The sequence below is a fragment of the Nannospalax galili genome, unplaced genomic scaffold, assembly GCF_000622305.1.
Source record: "Nannospalax galili isolate Female #2095 unplaced genomic scaffold, S.galili_v1.0 scaffold751, whole genome shotgun sequence".
Classification (NCBI taxonomy): domain Eukaryota; kingdom Metazoa; phylum Chordata; class Mammalia; order Rodentia; family Spalacidae; genus Nannospalax; species Nannospalax galili.
Window position 1 is genome coordinate 1,617,952 of NW_008331125.1, and position 20,074 is coordinate 1,638,025.

The 20,074-nt window shown below is 38.3% G+C and overlaps 1 pseudogene; it reads right to left on the bottom strand.

Moving 5' to 3' along the window:
• Window positions 1–384: 384 nt before the first annotated feature.
• LOC103752490 lies at window positions 385–6,967 on the bottom strand (annotated as a pseudogene).
• Between the last annotated feature and the right edge of the window lie 13,107 nt (window positions 6,968–20,074).

Below are 20,074 nucleotides of genomic sequence, written 5' to 3' on the forward strand. Positions count from 1 at the left end.
AAATTTATTGCCTTAAAATAACAACCACTTATTTAGTTTTCTATTTGGTTTAAATGAAACTGTGAGAATCGAGACTCATCTGGTCTTGGCTGTACTCACATGTGTGTCTGTATTCAGTAGTCAACTAGAATAGAGTTGGTCCAGGATGGTCTTAACTAGGATAACGCCTCTGCTCCATTTACCCTCAGATCTAAGTGTAAGTTTGATCACATGGTAGTTGGACAGGGTTTCAAAGGAGAAATTGATAAAATACAAGATATCTTGAGGCATATGATCAGAACTGGCATAATATTAATTCTGCCCCAAGTCACAAGGGAGCACAAGTTTTGAGGTTTAAGAAAACATCTTTGTCCTTTGCTAAAACATATGTATTACTTCACCATTTCACCCATTGCTCTGTTTGGCAGTTAGCCTCTTGTCTCTCTCTTCAACAATGGTGAGGCGGATTCCTTTTCCTTGAGGAAGAAAAATCTATGGTTTGTTGCCCTTGCCAATAACAAAAAAGTTGGAAAGCTCAGTGGCAAAGCTGTTGCCATGGACGTCGTTTACATGAACCACATCAAAAATGCCTGGATATCTCTTGGTTGGTGATCACACCAATTCTTCCCAAGTTAGCACCTCCAGTCACCATCCACACATGTCACCAAATATCTGTGTCAAACTTGATGAAGTCGGTTATCTTGGCAGTCTCCAACTCAATCTGAATGTTGTCATTCGCCTTAATGAGGAGATCAGAGCAGTGAATGGTGTGTGTTTCCTGGGTAAGGGATTCTTTGGTGCCCCACACAAATCTTTCTCACTTTGCACAACTTGTAATTGGCCTCTTCAGGAGTAATATGATGAACAGCAAAGCAACACTTGGTGTCATAGATCAAATGGAAATTCTCTTCAGTCTTATCAGTGCTGATGAAATCCATGAACCCAGCAGGTAGGTTATATCTGTTCTGACTCTGCCATCAATCTTTTTTTTTTTCTTAATCTTTAAACTGTGTTTTACTCAGAGTCAGCAGTCTGAGAAGGAGTAGATTAACATCTAAAGTGATCTTCAACCAGAAAAATATACAGGAGGAACAAGTGCAGTCAATCATTTCAAAATTCAGTCTTGTCCCTCTGGTTAAGTAGCCACTCTTGTCTCTGAGATTTATGGTGTTGATGATATTCTCCTCATCCCCTCACTCTGTTATGGCAGGGGAGGGTCTTCAAATACCAAAACCACACAGTCTTGCACTACTTCTGAGGCAGTCCTGCAAATTTTATGATTTCATCTTTCTTTACTGCTGAGTAAAACTCCATCGTATAAATGAACCACATTTTCATTATCCACTCGTCAATTGAGGGACACTTAGATTTCTTCCATCTCTTAGCTATTGTGAAAAGAACAGAAACAAACATGGATGTACAAGTATCTCTGCAATAGGATGAGTTCTTTGGGTATATGCCAAGGAGTGGTATAACTGGGTCAAATGGTAGGTTCATTTGTAGTTTTTTAAGAGTTCTCCACACTGCTTTGCATAGGGGTTGAATAAGTTTGAGGCCCAACCAGCACTAGATGAGTGTTCCCCTTTCCCCACATCCTCTCCAACATTTGGTATCATTTGTTCTCTTGATCTTAGCCAGTCTGACTGGGGTAAGATGAAATCTTAAAGTGGTTTTAATTTGTATTTCCTTAATTATTAGTGAGGCTGAACATTTTTTAAGATGCTTCTTAGCCATCTTTACTTCTTATTTTGAGAACTCTCTGTTCAACTCCTTAGCCTGTCTTTTAATTGGGTTACTTCTTGTCTTGATTCTCTGTTTTTAGAGTTCGTTATATATTCTGGATATTAAACCTCTGTCAGATGTGTCGTTGATGAGGATTTTCTCCCATTCTGTGGGTTTTCTATTCACTTCCTTGGTTGCTTCCTTTGATGTACAGAAGTTTTTTAGTTTAATGAGGTCCCATTTATTGGTTCTTGACCTTGTTTCCTGAGCAGTTGATGTCTGGTTTGGAAATCCTTTCCTACACCTATATCTTTTAGGTTTTTGCCAATGTTTTCTTCTAACAGTTTCAGAGTTTCAGGCTTTACATTGAGGTCTTTGATCCATTTGGAACTGACTTTAGTGTAAGGTGAAAGATAGGGGTTTAGTTTCATTCTTCTACAGGTAGAGATCCAGTTTTGCCAGTACCATTTGCTGAACATGCTGTCTTTCCTCCAGTGAATGTTCTTGGCCCCTTTGTCAAATATCAGGTGGCTGAAATTGTGTGTACTAATATTTGTGTCTTCAATTTTCTTTCTATTGATCTATGGGTCTATTTTTATGACAGTACCATGTTGTTTTTATGACTATAGCACTGTAATACAGCTTAAAATCTGGTATAGTAATCCCCTGGTATTGCTCTTAGTGCTCAGGGTTGCTTTGGCTATCCGAGGTCTTTTGTGCTTCCATATGAATCTTAGGATGCTTTTTTCCAATTCTGTGAAGAATGTCATGGGGATTTTGATTGGCATTGCATTGAATCTATAAATGGCTTTTGGTAGGACGGTCATTTTCACAACATTAATTCTTCCAATCCATGACCATAGGAGGTCCTTACCTCTTCTGATGTCTTCCTCAATCTCTTTCTTTTGAAGATTTAAAATTTTCATTGTAGATATCTTTAATGTCTTTGGTCAGATTTATTCCAAGATATTTTATTTTATTTTATTTTGCAGCTATTGTGAAGGGGGGGAGTATTTTTGTGTGCTCATTCTCTGATTGCTTGTTATTGGTATATAGAAAGGCTACAGACTTTTGTAGGTTAATTTTGTAACCTGCCACTTTACTGAATGTGTTAATCAAAAAGGGGTAATATGATCTCTTCCAATTATTGGAAAAATAAACTCCTTTAATTAATTTTAAACTCGTTTAATTTCCTTCTCCTGTCTTATTGCTCTTGCAAGAGTTTCAAGTACTATGTTAAAGAGAAGTGGGGATAGTGGACAGCCTTTTCTAGTTCCTGATTTCAATGGGAATGATTCCAGTTTTAATCCATTTAGAATGATGTTGGCTGTGGGTTGCTATATATGGCTTTAATTATGTTGAAGTATGTTCCCTCCAGTCGAATTCCCTCTAGGAGTTTGAACATAAAATGTTCAAAATTGCATGTTGAATTTTGTTAAAGACATTCTCTGCATCTATTGAGATGACCATGTGGTTCTTGTCTTTGAGCCCATTTTTATGACTTATGATGTTTATTGACTTACATCTATTGAACCATCCCTGCATCTATGGGATAAAGCCGACTTGATCATGTGGCTGATCTTTTTGAAGTGTGTCTGTATGCAGTTTGCAAGTATCATGTTGAGAATTTTTGCATCTATATTCATTAAGGATATGGCTCTATAGTTTTCTTTTTTGGTTGTATCTTTACCTGGCTTTGGTATTAGAGTAATACTGGCTTCATAGAAGGAATTTGGAAGTTCTCCCTCCATTTCTATCTTTATGAACAAATTAAGTGGTATTGGATGTAGATTTTCTTTAAATGTCTGGTAAAATTCTGCTGCAAATCCATCTGGTCCTGGCCTATTTTAGTCAGAAGTTTTGTATTACTGTTTCAATTTCTTTTGTGTTATGGGTCTGTTTAAGCTTGTTGATATCTTCCTGGTTTGTTTAAACTGTTGATATCTTCTTGGTTTAACTTTGGTGGTTCCCATGATTTTAGATATCCATCCATTGCTTTTAGATTTTTCAAATTTAGTAGAGCATAGGTTTTTAGAATAGTCCTTTATAATGCCGGGCGTGGTGGCGCACGCCTTTAATCCCAGCACTGGGGAGGCAAAGGCAGGCAGATCTTTGTAAGTTGGAGGCCAGCCTGGTCTACATAGTGAGTTCAGGAAAGCTGGGGCTACAAGGAGACCCTGTCTAAAAAAGACAAATATGTATATATATATTCCCTTAAAATGTTCTGGATCTTTTGGTGATGTAGGCACTTAGAGCTATAAACTTCCCTCTAAGGGCTGCTTTCAGCGTGTCCCAGAGGTTTTGTCATGTTGTATTGTCCTTTTCTTTAGTTCCAGGAATACTTTTATTTCTTTAATTTCTCTTTCGACTCATTCATCATTCAGGAGTGTCTTGTTTAATCTCCATGTGTTCATGTGGTGACTAGAGCTTCTTCTCTTGATTGTAAGCTTTATTGCATTGTGGTCTGATAGAATGCATGTAATTATTTTAATCTTTTTGTATTTGTTGAGGTTTTTTTATTTTGTGCACCAGTATATGGTCGATTTTGGAGAAGATTCCATGAGGCACTGAGTAGAAAGTATGTCCTTTGGTGCTTGGGTGGAATACTCAGTAGTTGTCTGTTAGGTCCATTTGATATATGGTATTGTTCAATTCAGATGTCTCTTTGTTAACTCTCTGCCCTGTTGACCTAGCTAATGGAGGCAGTGGGGTGTTGAAGTCCTGTACTATTAATGAGTTGGGATTAATCTGGGTCTTAAAGTCCTGTAGTATTGTTTTTATGAAGTTGTGTGCACCAGAGTTTGGTGAATATATGTTCATGATTGTTATATCTTCTTGGTTTATTGTCTGTGACTTTTGACTGTGGAATTCAGTCCATTAATATTTAAAGTTATTAATGAAAGATGTGTATTGACTCCTATGATTTTTATTTCTGTTTACATTCTTGATATAACTGTACTTTTCCACAGTTATAACTTCATTGAATTTCTTTCTGCAACCCCTTGTGTATAGTCATTCCTTTCTTCAGCTCTTTGTATTGCTTCTGGAACTCTCTGAAGGGGTGGTTTTATGGACACGAGTTCCTTCGCCTTATTTATGTTATGGAAGATTTTTCTTTTCTTTCAGCTATAATAGACATTTTGGCTGGGTATAGTAATCTGGGTTGGCATCTGTGATCATTTAAAACTGGGAATACTTTGGTCCAGGCTCTTCTGGCTTTCATAGTTTGCACTGAAAAGTCAGCTGTAATCCTAATGGGTTTTCCTTTCTACATGACTTGTTTCTCTTTTGCAGCTTTCGAATTGTTTCTTTGTTCTGTTCGCTTAGTGTTTTTACTATGATGTGCCATGGAGAGTTTCTTTTCTGGTCCTGTCTGTTTGGTGTTCTCTATGCTTCTCGTATTTGTATGGGCATGTCTTTCTTTAATTTTGGGAAATTTTCTTCTCCGATTCTGTTGAGGATCTGGTCCATGCCATTATCTTGGGATTCTTCTCTTTCATGTATGCCTATGATTCATAAGTTTGGTCTTCTTATGGTGTTACAAAATACCTGCATATTCCTTTCTTGTGCTTTCTTAAATTTTTCATAATCTTTGCTTGAGTGGTCTAGTTCGTCCACTGTATCGTCCAGTCTTGATATTCTGCTTTCCATCCTTTTTTCATTCATCCTATTGATGAGGCTTTCTCCTGTCATTTCATGTCCTTCTTCATTTCAGCCTGAGCAGTCTTCAATGTTTCTAGCTCTTCTCTAAATTCATTCAGAAGTTTATCCCTATTTTCCTTCAGTTTTTTGATTTCTTTCTTTGTGTGTTCTTTACATTCACTGAATTCTTTTATCATGTTTATAATTGTTCTTTTTAGTTCCATGTCCTGCATTATCTCTAGGGGTTTCTCATTGTACGTTGTTTTGTTTTTTCCTCTGTGATTTTGACATGTGGATTTCTTTTGTAGTTTCTGATTCTTGTGTGAGACTGTAGTCTTCAATTTTAGGACTGCTTCTTTTTGTAAACTTTATGTGCCTTTGTGGTTTACTTTTGGAGCATTAAAAAGCTGGTCCATCTAAGCTTCCAGTTCTCTCTTTTAATTTTATACTGGAGTGGCCAGATTGCTTTTGTCTTCAGGAGTTCCCACAGAGGCCCAAGTCAGATGAGGATCAGACGCTCTAAGGCTTTCTCCTAAGGTTGGATCCCTCCAGGAAAGATTTTGGCCTCAGGAATTTGGGGGTTGGACTTGCCTGGGAATAGGGCATAGGAAAGATACTGGTCTCAGGTAGCTAGTGGCATTGACACTCAGAGATGGAAAGGGAGATGGGGGCGGAAGGTGGCCCCAAACTGGGGCCTGCACTGAGGAGCTGGGTTTGTCTGGATGCAAAGGACCAGGAAGAGGAAAGGTCAGCCCCTGAGTCTAGGGAAGAGGCTGGGATTCTGCAGACCTGGGAAGGCAGAGGGAGGTGAGGGCAGGGCCAGGCCCAGAGTGCCCCTGGAGACCTTAGAAGGGACTGGGTTCCTCTGGATGCAAGGGATCAGGAAGTAGTGGTGGCTCTGGGACAAGAGGTCAGCCCTGGGGTCCAGGAAAGAGGCTAGCAGACCATGCAGCCCAGCAAAGCAGAGGGAGGTGAGGGCAGGCCCAGGCCCAGAAGGCTCCTGGGGACCACCAGATGGAACTGGGTTGGTCTGGGTGCAAAGGAACAGGAAGCAGTGGTGGTTGCCTGGGTGTCTGGGGGACCAAGACAAGGAATGGGACAGGACCCAGGCTAGGAGGAGAGACGGGCAGGGGAGATGGGAGGGTGAATGAGGATGGGGGACACAAGGCGCAGAGGGCACCATCGACTTACTCTGGAGAGGCTGGTGGGTCCTGCAGGCCCAAGGAAGCAGAGGGAGGTGAGGGTGGGATAGGCCCAGAGGACTCCTGGGGACCTCCAGAAGGAACTGGGTCTGTCTGGATGTAAGAGATCAGGAAGCAGTGGTGGCCCTGGGCCCAGAGCTCAGCCGGGGAGTCCAGGAAACAGGCTGGCAGGCCGTGCAGCACAGGGAAGCAGAGAGTCTGCCATCAGTCTTAATGAAGTGCTGCACGCAAATCTTTTTAACTTAGTCTCTGGTCAGAGCATACTTAAGTCTGTTCCTTAGGAAAATGATGAGAGACAGATATTTTTTCAGCTTGTGAGGACGAGTGGATGGATGAAGAGCAAACAGGCTAGTCAATTTATCCAGTATTCAATGCTTTGGAGCTGCTATAGGCTTCAGGTGTTTCCTGGGACCACAAGCCATGGATGTGCTGGGAACAGAATGACTAATGTGTGTGTGTGTGCGTGTGTGTGTGTGTGTATGCCTACAGAGTCTAATTTGTGGGTGCATCCACTGGAGCGTAGTTAACCTACCAAGAGTCTCACCCTTAAAAGAGATTAATGTCCCCCTCCCAGCAGCCACCAGTTGCCAGCAGTTCCTCAGGTAGTGTTGGGGTTTCCTACCTACTTCCCCACATCTAAGCTAAAATTTTGTCTGGCTGGAGCTTGCATGGGTCTTGCACATGCTGTCACCATTGTTATGAGTTTCATATGAGTAATTGACCAGCTATGTGGAAATTTTTATTTCATTGTGATCATCTATCACCTCTGGCTTTTACAATATTTCTGTCTACTTTTCTGCAATGATACCAGAGTCTTGGGAGGCAAAACTTTGATATAGGTGTCCTGTTCAGGGATAAGCATTCTGTAGACTCTTGTACTCCACACGTTGGCCAGTTGTCAGTTTTTGTAGTAATCACAATCTGCTGCATCCGTAAGCTTCTCTAGTGTGAGTTAGAGATACATTAATCTATAAATATAATGATAAATCATTAGGAGTCAATTTAATACTACAACTATTTAGTAGAAAACTAGTATTAGGCTTTCCCCTAACTCTGTGACCTGTCTAGCTTCAGGTTCCTAGGCCTCATATCAATGTCAGTTAGGGGCCCCGTCTGTGAAGCAGACCCTAAATCCAATTAGAAAGCGGTTGATTACTCCCATAATATTCATGCCACTATTTCACTGGTGGCCATATCTTGCTAGGCCAGTTGTTGTTTTAGTTAACAGGATTAATAGATAGGTAAAGCTACTGATATTTTTTTCTTCTGGTAGCATGCATAGCACCTTCCAGCACTATGAAATCTAGCCAGGAGAGATGAGGCTTTGAAGTCAGCACCAATTGATTTCTCCTTGTTTTTTCTACAGTTCATGTATATAGGATCTTTAACAATAGAGTTTTAACATGAAGCTCTGGTGGGTAACCAAGAGTAAATACAGTGGCCAGTAGTGCTTGACAGTTGTGGGACCCTTGGTCAACAGCTTCAAGAGAGGTAGTTTATTCCTGACATTGTGGTTTTGTTTTGTTAGCCTATGGTGTCTAGTAAGGGCAATGTCCTCCTGCTATAGGGTAACTCTTTTTAATATCTTTTTATTTTATATACATGTGTGTGTGTGTATATATACTTTAAGAAGATTTCTATAGTGGTAGGTTTCTATATAGCTTTTTCTAAAGTCCTTTAGTGTTAGTTATTCTTCCCCACACTTCCTCCCCTGCCCTGCCCTCCAAATCCCCCCACCATTTAATCCTTCTTATTCCATTATTCCCCTTTCCATCTTTATATCACTGCATTCTCCCAGCAAGACCCCCATCACTGCATTCTCCCAGCAAGACCCCCTCCTTCCTCCATGACTATTTATTAATTTCTTGATTCTCTGAATTTTCTACTTCTTATAATAATGCTCAGTCAGATACTGGGAAGTCCGGAGTGAGGTCTCCTGAAGTCATGTCATTCCTCTACCTCTGACATACACTCTACAGTTCTGAAAAGTACTGCTTTGGCAGGGGTTAGGTGTGGTGGCCCAAGTCTGTAATCCCAACACTCAGGTGGCAGAGTCAGGTAGATCTCTATGAATTCGAGGCCAACCCAATCTACAAAGCAAGTTCCAGGCCAGCCAGGGATACACAGTGAGACTCTGTCTCAGAAAACAAACAAACAAACAAACAAACAAACAAACAATCCCAAATCCAACCAATCCAACAACAATGACAAAAAACTGCTTTTCCAGATGGGGCATCTAAATTTAGTTTTCTATTGTACTTAAAATTGCAGTTTTAGTACATCATATACTTTTATTGTAAAAACATCTTTATTAAGATATACTTTGTCTACCTTATAATGAAGCCATTTAATGCACATGATTCAAAGACTTTCAGTACATTGATAGAAATGTGCAGTAGTTATCACAATTTTAGAACATTTTCATCATTTGACAAATAATCTCTGCACCTGTTCTCATTGGCTTTCTACTTTCCAGCAACCCCTGAGTACCAGGGAACCACTAATGTACTCTCTGTTTCTATGAATTTTTTTTCATTCTGGATGTTTCATACACATGGAATTATAGAATATTGTGCTTAGAACTGGCTTCTTTTATTGAGCATAATTTTTAAAGGTCATCCATGTTCTAACATGTAGCAATACTTTCTTAGTTTTAAGAATTATTTATTATCATATATTAATTATACAGAGTAATGAGTTTTGTTGTAGTAATTTCATACATTCATATAACATTTTGATCATGTCCATTTCCTTCTTCCTCCTTTGCCTCTCCATCATGATCCTTTTTTCCTTCTCCTTGAAATGGAAAATCCTTTTAAACATTCAATTTCATTAACTGTTAACAAAGTAGATGCTTACTTTTTGGAATAACGATAAATATTTTAGAAAATATTGAGTATTCAATTTATATCATATAAGTACTTGACTTTGGTGGGTTGACAGTATACTTAATAAATTAGTAACTTTTTAGTAAAACACAAAGACATATTTATTAAAAATCATCTTTCAGGGTCTGGAGAGATAGCTCAGCAGTTAAGAACACTTGTTGTTTTTGCAGAAAACCTGGGTTTGAATCCCAGCATCCACATGGCAGCTAACAACTGTCCATAACTCCAGTTTCAGGGGATCTGACAGCCTCTTCTGACCTTCATGGGCATTGCATGATACAGGTGCATTTACCTACATGCAGACAATACATGCATACACATAAAATAAAAATAATAAATAAAATTTAAAAAATGTTAGCACTGATTTGTACAAAAATTTTATTCTTTAGGACTCTGATACTAGAATCTAGCTATTAATGAGAAATCGTTTTTGTATTTTTAATTGAAGTTTTGCAAATTTCATAAACTATATTTCAATTCTATTTAGAGTTCTTCCCTTATCTGCATCCCTCTTATAAATCTCCACCACCAGATTTCATGTACTCTTTCATATATGCTAAGGCCTATCAAGCCAAATTTGTGTCCCCAATTGTCTTTTAGTGTGTGTCCATTCGCTGGAGCTTGTTTAACCTATTAACCCTTAAAGAAAACCAAATCTCACTCTTCCAGTAGTTATTGGTTACCAGTAGTTCCTCAGATAAGGTTGGGGCTTCTTTCTCACTCCCTCACTGTATTGTTGTCTGACTTGAGTTCACACAGATCTTGTGCATGCTTTTGCCACCACTTTAAGTTCATATGAGTAACTTTCAAGCTGTCTGGAAAACTGTTTTTCTTTTTTTTTTCTTTTGTGTGTGTGTGTGTGTGTGTGTGTGTGTGTGTGTGTGTGTGTGTATGTGTGGTCATCCACCACCTCTGGTTCTTACAATCTGTTTGCTCCCTCTTCCTCAATGGTCCTTGAGACAGGTGGCAGAGTTTTGATGTAGGTGTCCTATCCAGAGATAAGCATTCTGCAGTCTCTTATTCTTTGCACTTTGACCAATTGTAGCTTTCTGGATTAATCACCATCTGTTGAATGAGGAAGCTTCCATAGTAAGAGTTGAGAGATGCATTAGCATTATTTCTGCCCCCTATTCCTTTATGTTCCCGACCCGTGGGTGTAGAGGTCTCATTGTGGATGTATCACTTAGGGCTGAGCATCTCACAGACACTTATTCTCTGCATTTGACCAGTTTGGGAACTTTGTAATAATCTTTATCTATTGCAAAAAGAAGCTTCTTTAATGAGTAGTGAGAGGGAGATACACTTGTCTGTAAATATAAGGATACATATTTAGAATACAGTAAGTAATTATTTGGTCTAGGGATGTGAAAAGTAGGTTTTCTCACGGATCTACAACATCTGCAGTCATGTGTTTTTAGCTATGTTTATAATACCACACATGAGAAATCTTTTTAAATTATTTTAATTTTATTTTTACTTTTATGTGTAAGACTGATTTGTTTGCTTGCATGTAAGTGCACCCATGTTGTACAATGCCCATGTAGGCTAGAAGAGGGCATCAGATCCCCTGGGACTGGAGTTATAGATGGCTGTTAGCCGTCATGTGGGTGCTGGGAACTGAACCTGGGACCTCTGTAAGAGCAGCCAGTGCTCTTAATCACTGAGCCAGTTCTCCAGGCCTAGAAATAGCTTTGTTTTTGTTTGTTTGTGGTTTTTAATGTAAATTAGCTTATAGAGTAGCAGGTTTCCATACATACTCCAATTTGGTTGATTAACCCACTCCACCACCTCCATCTCACTGACCTCCTTTTACACTAAATATTCCTTACTTCCATTTTGTTCTATTGTCTTCCCTACCTCCTTCTCTTAAAGCCTTTTTATCCCATTTCATGTCCCTTTCTAGATTCCTGGCCTTTACCCATATTTATTCCATCTGGGTATGAATATTTACAATTAAAGGATAGAATATGCTTATGAGATTGAATATGTGATATTTGTCATTCTGAGCCCAAGTTACCTCATTTAGTATGTTTTCCAGCTCCATATATTTTCCTGGCATGACCCATGCTGGGTAAAGGCTTTCCAGTGTGCATACCCTCAGGTCATACATATACCCCAGCAATCCCACAGTTATCTTGGTAAGTAAGCTCAATAAATTCATTGGTTCCCCAGTAAAACTTTAATGAAACATTGACTTGACATTAGAACCTTAAAAGGGAATAAGCATTGCTTAGCATCCCTGGGAAAAGAAGTCTCATAACTGATGGAAAATTTATTTGTTAATGATATCATGTCTCATAATTATTTTTAAAAAAAAATGAGAATGTAAAAGATGTTAAAAAGATATGGGAATGGAGATTTATCCAAAATAGAAAAAATGAGAAAGCCTAAGCAAGTGCTGAAGGTCTGTTTAGGTTTGTAATATATGAAGAATGAGACAAAAATAATATACACATAATCTTAAAATTTCTATGGTCATTTTGTTTTTTAACCAAGGTTATCTACATGCACATGATAATTGAAAGTACCAGACTGGTGGAACTAACCTTATTGGATGTTTAACAGACATAGTTTGAGGCCTATACTAACATGGTCAGAGGGACTTAAAAGACAGTTTTTGCTCCTTGCCCTACATGGTCAACTAAGTTCCAGGGTACTATGGAACATCTCTCAAAATGTCTTGTAACTATGGTAAGCCAACTGTCCTCTTGTTCAAGGAGGACATGGAGACCCCACAAGATGGATCTGAACCAGAGTCCAGTCTACAAAAAGGAGGGTCAACTCAGAGGAAATACCTCATTCATGTTTCCAAATGAAGCCAGACATGGTTGAACAGGACCTTTGACTTATCATCACATAGATAGACCTGGTAAAAGAAAAACTTAATAATTTCACTTTTATGAATGAATAAAATATAATTATATATATGTATACATACATATAATTCATTATCCATTCATCTATTGATGAACATATAAGTTGGTTCCATGTCATTGATATTGTAAAAGGAACAGCAATAAACATGGATGTAAACTTTCTCTATAGTAGAATGTAGAATCCTTTGAGTGTATACCTCTTTATTTTTTTATTGCCAAATAACATTCCAACTAAGGAAACAAAGTATTTGTTTAATAATCTGTTGAAGATCATTAAGATTTTTTTCTACTTTTGGGCTATTACAGATAATAGTCCTGTGAACATTTGTGTGTGAATTTCTATGTGGGTTTGTGCTATTATTAATCTTGATTGGAAGTCTGCAAGTGGAATTGCTATTGGGGCACTATGATGGTTGGTTTTGTCAACTTGATGGGGTATGAAACAACACTAGAAGACATAACAGAGAGGTAAAGGGGGCAACCCCTTCCAACAGGTGGCCAGCTGTGGAGAGATCTGAGGAAAAAGCAGCACTGGTGCTTGTCTTTGCTTCTTTCTGAGCGAGACTGTTGCTGCTATTACTACCATTTCTGCTGACCTCAGACTCCAGCTTCCAGAGCCTTTCAACATGAACTGAACATCTCTGGCTCTCCAGAGAACTGTCTGAGCTTCAACACTATATTGTGGCTGCTAAGGCACCCAGGTTCTTGGACTGAACATCTACTGAGTTGTCTGATGCTCCAGTAGCTCTCCATGCAGTCCCAACATGCAAGCCAATCTAATTAACTCCATTTTCTACTATGTATATATTCTATTCTATATTCTCCTCTGGAGAACCATGCCTAAATCAGATTTCAGTACAGGAAGTAGAAACCAAATTGTAAGGATGAATTTTTCTAATGGGCTTGGCAAAATCTGGAGCTGGTTCTCTGTTTGATTTCACCTAATATAGCTAAAGAGTCTGTTGGTAGTTTGGAGAGCACTGATAATCCATGGTTTGGATAGTTTGAAGAAGTACACAAGATACATGCATTTGATATTCCAGCTTCACCATTTTAAGAAGAAAGGAGTTCAGCAATTCTATATGCAATACTTTTTGAAAATTAAGGGATATAATGTTGCATGGTTGCTTCTAATATTTCTGGAGAGTAACAAAGGAAAATATGAACTTAGAAATACAATTTCCCAGTTCCAGGTGTATAACAAAAACTGAAGTCTTTTAAATATCACAAGTCTCTCTCATAGGGCTGAACCTGCTGAAAATTAAGCACAAGACCTCATCATGCCATTGACTGACTGACAACAAATGTTTATGTCTCAGCTTTGAAGGGTCTGCAGGTAAAGTGAGGACAGTTTACTAGTAAAGAGTGGTATCCTGTAGCTTGGGATGGAGATATGTAGGAGGACCCTGATGAGGAGAAGGAGGGCACTGAACTCACAAGTTCTGATGGTTTGTTTGCCTTAAGGAGGAGCTTTATCACCTGGCTATGGCTGCTGCTGAGTGCTAAAACTGCAAGTAGCAGAGATCAACACTGAGTTCCTGAAACAGTGCCATTCCCCAGGGTGACCAGCCAGCAACCTACACACACATACCCCCCCCCACACACACGATAAATAAAAATGAAAATGTAATAATTCTGTCTTATTACAATTTCAAAAACTTACCTCAAACCTGTAACAAAAAAGACTGTGTGATACTGGCATAAAGTTAAGCAAGCAGTTCAATGAAATAGAATGAAGGGTCCAGAAATAATCTTTTATGTTTATCCCCAAATTATTTCCATAAAGAGTAATAAAATAAAATACCAATAGAGAATGAGTAGTCTCAACGAATGACATTTGTATTATTGGAATTTTGACAAAAAAGAGGGAATCTGAAGGATTTTAAAGTAGGAAGTAAAGTAACAACTGCTGGATGCTGGGAGTGCAGATGGATCATTGTCTTCGATGGTACAACTACTGGCCCGTGGCCCCTGCTCTAGTGGATGGCTCCACACCCATGGCACTGTGGAGGTCCTGTTAAACATAAAACAAAAAGACATGATATTGGGAATGAGATGTAGTTGAAGGAGGGGAAGACTTGAGGTGAGGGAGGATAAGAGAGGGCAGGTAGGGAGCGTGGCCACAACATGTTATATGAAACTGTCATAGAATACATTAACTAAAACAAAAAGTATGATTAAAAAGTAATGAATGGAGACAATAGCTTTGGCAGGGTGAGATTATTTTATGTGAGTAAAATTTTATTAATGCCTCTCTAACAGAAGGATGTTGTACTGTTTGCTGCTCTGAGTTATTAGACAGTTTGACTTTGTAGTAAGATTCTTGAGGATGGTTGACGCCTGGGTATTTCTCTATTCACCTCCAACCCATTGCCAAACTCTGTTCTTCCACTTTTAATATCTCTCATACATACCCCTTCTGTTTTTAAAATCCCTGCACTATAACTCTAGGTCTCAGTTCATGCCACTATGATGCTGTTATTATCTTGGCACCCTAAAGCGTCTTCCATTCCTTCCTCCTCTTTCCTATCCATTCCTCTCCTTTGTATTATGTCTTGAGTACATCTATTGGTATTCTATTAGAAGAGATCCTAAATATTTAAGTGCGCTGCCTAAATATGGCCAGTTCTTCCTAACTTGGTGCTAAGATTAAGTGGGATAATTTATGGAGATATCAAAAAATCTGTTTTGTATTCACCACTGAATAAATGTCATTTAATCCTTACTTGAGAGAGTGTCTTGGATGGGAACACTGATGGTTTCACAGTTATATAGCAGGAAGAAAAGCTGCATCAATAATTAGATATAATTCTTGGTTTTTTAGTAACATGACATAGTAGATAGAATTAAGTAGTAGTGAGATTTGGCTGTTTTCATTTATTTTTCAGAAAATAAAGAAAAAAGGGATGTTTTATTTTTATTTATTACTTTTTTTGACACAGAGTATCCCTGTAGCCCCAGATGTTCTGGAACTTACTATGTAGACCAGGCTGCCTCAGTCTCACAGAGATCCCACGCCTCTGCCTTCTGAGTGCTGGGATTAAAAGTGTGTACCACCACACTCGGCTACTCTTGTTTTTAAAGCAATAAGATAATGCATGAGAATTAAGAATGAGCTAGCTAACTGGCAAAAACTATAGAATATGACATTCTGTGTCCTTTCTCCTTATTGATGATAATAAATCTTTCTCTCCTTCCTTTTCTCTCTCCCTCTCTGTGTCTCCTCCCTCTCTCCCTCTTCTCTTGTTCCTCTCCTCTCTCTCTCTCTCTCTCTCTCTCTCTCTCTCTCTCTCTCTCCTTCTCTCTCTGAAAGCTCAGGGAAGACCTTCTCTCTCTGATATATGCTCTCTTAACTTTGGCTCTAGTAGTACAGACATATTAGTGGATCTTTGTTCATAGTGACTCTCACAGTGGACCACCTTGTCATCACTCTTAAACCCCTACAGAGGAATCAGAAGACTTGAGAATGTGAGCTGCCAAAATAATAGCAATAGAACCCACAAACTGCAAGAAAATGATACTTTCTTCTTGATTTTATTTAAATACTGATAGAATTCTTTAAATATTTGGGACTTCAGAAGCTAACTGTGAAATTCACAAATTATTGACTTTGAGTCATTGTTAAATGCACACATCTCAGCACACACATATTTAATTGGTGTCATCTAATGACATTGTGATTCTTTAACAAATTAGAAAAAAATATTAATGCTAAATTTATTTAATTATTTTCTTATTTTACATTTAAATTTTGGTGATACACCACGTGATCATACTGGAGTATTCTACTGGTGTGAATTTCTAGCATTGTATTACTACCTTGATGAACTTTTGATGTGTAGATTTTCCATATGCTTGAGTTAATATGCCTGCTACCTTATGATCATACTTTGATAACATCTAATTTGTTAATAATTGGATTGGCAGCTGACCACTGATTTTTTTCATGAATATTTACATAATATATACACGTATGACTTATATTTTGACATATATAGACATATCTTTATGAAGTTTGATGTACTTTTACCAAGTTTTATGTTCACATATAAATAAACTTTATATAAGTGGTTCTCAGATGGGGACATTTAGTAGTATCTGGAGTCCTTCACTGTAGGGCTACAACTGGAGAGATAGTGTTTGTGTACAGAACATTCTGCTTTATCCTTTATCTTTGGATCCTTTATCTTTTGGTAGATGCTGATGAGATGCCTCTACAACAAAGAATTATCTTGCTCAAAATATCAATAATGCTAAAATGAGAAGTTCTCTAGAGAAACAGGTGCATTATCACCTTCTCATGTTTCAGAACCAAAACTTTTTGAGGTACTTTTTTATAGCTTGTAAGGAAGTATTACATGTATTTAGGAAGACTTTAAGTATAACAATGCCATTACCTCCACTTAGTTTATGTGATGCTCATTAACCTTTTCAAGAGATTTCATACTTAGAACCTGATATAATTCTGGAATTATTTCCCAGAGGTAGAAAGAGAAGACTTACCAAATAAATATGCTTTTTACAGATTAAAAACTTTATGGAGAATTTAAGCGATTATCAGAAGTTACATGACTGATCAGTGGTGCCAGCTCCCAGACTGACTGTAAAGGCTGACTTGTATGTTCCTAGGAGAAAAGCAGTGTGATAGTGTCTGTGTGCAGAACTTTCTGCTTTATCCTTTATCCTTGTCTCATATCTCCTCAGTAAGATGAAAAATTCCAAGGAATAATTTCATCATTCTATTACTAAACACTGAGTATCTCATATCATTATTTTAATTATGTTTCTACCTCACATTAATCATTTCTTCATTGATATAAAATTAAAAATTTAAATTAACCCGAAATTTACATTTGCCATTAATCATAGAGTTTAAGAAAGAAAATCTCAGGTTGATGTCATAAAATTTGTCGATGAAGTTGTGGTGAGATTGAAACAACTCAGGAAATAGGGGTTTCAATGTTTTTTCTTTGAAAGTTTTAACTCCTATCTCCTCTTGTAGCTGTCAAATAATAAATGACTTTATAACAGAATGCCTTTAGTCAAGATAGAGATTTAGTGAAAATTGGAACACACACTGATGTCCAGTAAGTAGGGTTAATCTTTGTTACCTGGAAGTTCCTCTAACCACTATGGTGGCAAGTTATAGTCCCACCTCCTTCCCATGCTCCTCCAAAGGAGTCAAGGAATGGGGGCATGGAGCCAGTTACCCCTCCCACCCAATCAGTTGACTTTAGCTGCATGAGGAGGAAGGGCTAAGGATATTTAAGCCATGAATGCCATGAGGCAGGTCTCTCACCATTTTGTGTGGCTGTTGGGAAGCCACAGGATCTATGTTTGAGTGTGGACTTTCCAGTGAAGCCATAAATGGGGGGACACGCACTCTTCTGTAAGTAAACCAGTACCCCAAGCTCAATTAGTAAGTCCAATAAACTTGTTAGGATTCTCCAAATGGCAGTTTTGAAGAATTCTTGCCTCCAGTTATCATAAGGATGGTGGGAGGAGGGAATCGAATGCCATGTGTGACTTCCAGCAGTAAATTTGAATTTGTGATCTTTAATAGTGATTTCAGTAACATTTAGAATATAATCTACTTACATATCCATCCATAATTCACTCTTACTGCTATGATACCATCTTGTGTAGAAAAAGAACTTGAAACTCTAACTTACAGATTATTATTATTATGAAATATCTTGTTTCAATAGTTGAGGCAATTAATTTTTAAATATTTTATTATTTTTATCTTATATGTATGAGTATATGCCCGTGGAGGTCAGAAGAAGGTGTTGAATACCCTGGGACTGGAGTTACAGATGGTTGTTAGCTGCTATGTGGGTGTTGGGAATCGAACCCCAGGTCTCTTCGAGAGCAGTCAGTGCTCTTAACTGCTGAGCCATCTCTCCAACCCAAGGAAATTAAGTTTAAATGAAATATGGCTATAATATAATGTATCTTCATACTCATATTTACATCTTAATGCTTTCCAACAAATTTTAGAAACTTTTGAATGAGAATGTATCTTGCCCATCTTCCTGAACTTTAGCACTTAACAGGAGTTAGAGAGATGGCTCAGGTGGTAAGTGACTGCTGTGCAAGTGTGACCTGAGTTCAGATCCCCCTAACATATATAAAAATCAAGGCATGACAGCTTGTTTCTCTAACCCAAGTGATTGCAGGGCAGAGAAAGGTGGATTCCGATACTCATTGGCTAGCCAGCCTAGTCTTACCAATGATGTTCATGCTTAGTGAGATACCCTGTTTCAAAAACATAATAAAATAATAAATAACAATAGAAAATAAAATAAAATACAGGTAGAGAGTCATCAAGGAAAGTAGAAATTAATCTCTGGCCTACACATATGCACACACCTGCAAACACACCTGCATACATGTGTGTGTATCCTCACTAACCCATACATATATCACATGCACCTTAAAATCCATCACACACACACACACTCACACCCTACAATAAATTTAGCATTTTCAGATTGGAGCACTTAGTTACTTTTCTCATTACCGTGACTGAATACTTGACAAGAAGCAACTTAAAGCTGAAGGAATTATTTTGGAGGACTGGAATGCACAATAATGCCTAGTAATGATAGTGTTAATCTTTTATAATAATGTCAGTAACATCAGAATAGTTATCTATTCTGTAACTATAGAGCCCAGAGCAGGAATCCCATAAGGAAGATATATAAGTCCACCACAATAAAGTGTTGCTATAGGACCAACTTGTCTGTGGTGATGGGCGTATGAGACTGCTTGCTCCTATTTTAGTGAATGAGGAAGCTAAGACAAGGTAGAAAGCAGAGCTGGGCAATGGACCTCAAAGTCCACCTCCAATAACCCATTTTATTCAGTGATGCTCCACCTACTGAAGGTTGCACAACCTCCCCAAACATCAGCACTATCTAGGGACCATGAGTTTAAAGATATGAGCCTATAGGCATATTTCACATTCCAACCGTAAGGTTTGTTTTCAGTATATCTAATGAATTTCTGTGGGTTATCTATCTTTGAAAGTACAGAAGAAGGGCAGAGAGATGTCTTTAGCTGAACAGTTAGGTTGAGGATTACAGAAATCCTGAAGAGATGAAGACAGACCAACAGTAAAAGAAGGGATTGAGTAGCTAACTAAGAAGGAGTATGGAGATAGGTGAACTGAAAGCTGAGAGAAATGTTAAGAGGAGAAGGAAAACTAGGAATGAAACAACACTACTGACTTTTTCTTGTCATTTATTTAGCTCGATGACTACAAAACGAGTTGTCATAAAAACTTCCCACATTTTCTACTGAAATAATGTTTGAAAATCGATGAACTGTTCGCAAATACGTCTAATCTAACAGTTTTCAATCTGCTCCATGTTCAGATTACAAGAAGAATCTTAAATGTTTGCTTGGCTATACTCCCACTTGGGTCCAAAATTAGTTTGGAGAAATTTCCATTAACATATCAAAACAAATAAACAAACAGCTCTATGCAGATTGTATTAGTTAGTTGATGTTTCTGGGACAAAATGGCTGAAAAGAGTTTATTTTGGCTCACAGTTCAAGGGTAACAGTCCATCAAGGCTGGGAAGTAACAGGAGGAGGAGCTTGAGGCAACTGCTCACACTGCATCTACAGTCAGGAAGCAGAAAGCGGTGGACACTAGTGCTCAGTTCATCCTCTTCTTTCTATTCAGTCCAATAACTGAGCCTGTGGAATGCTGCCATCCACAGTTAAGGTGAGTCTTCCCACCTCAATTAGCCTCAAT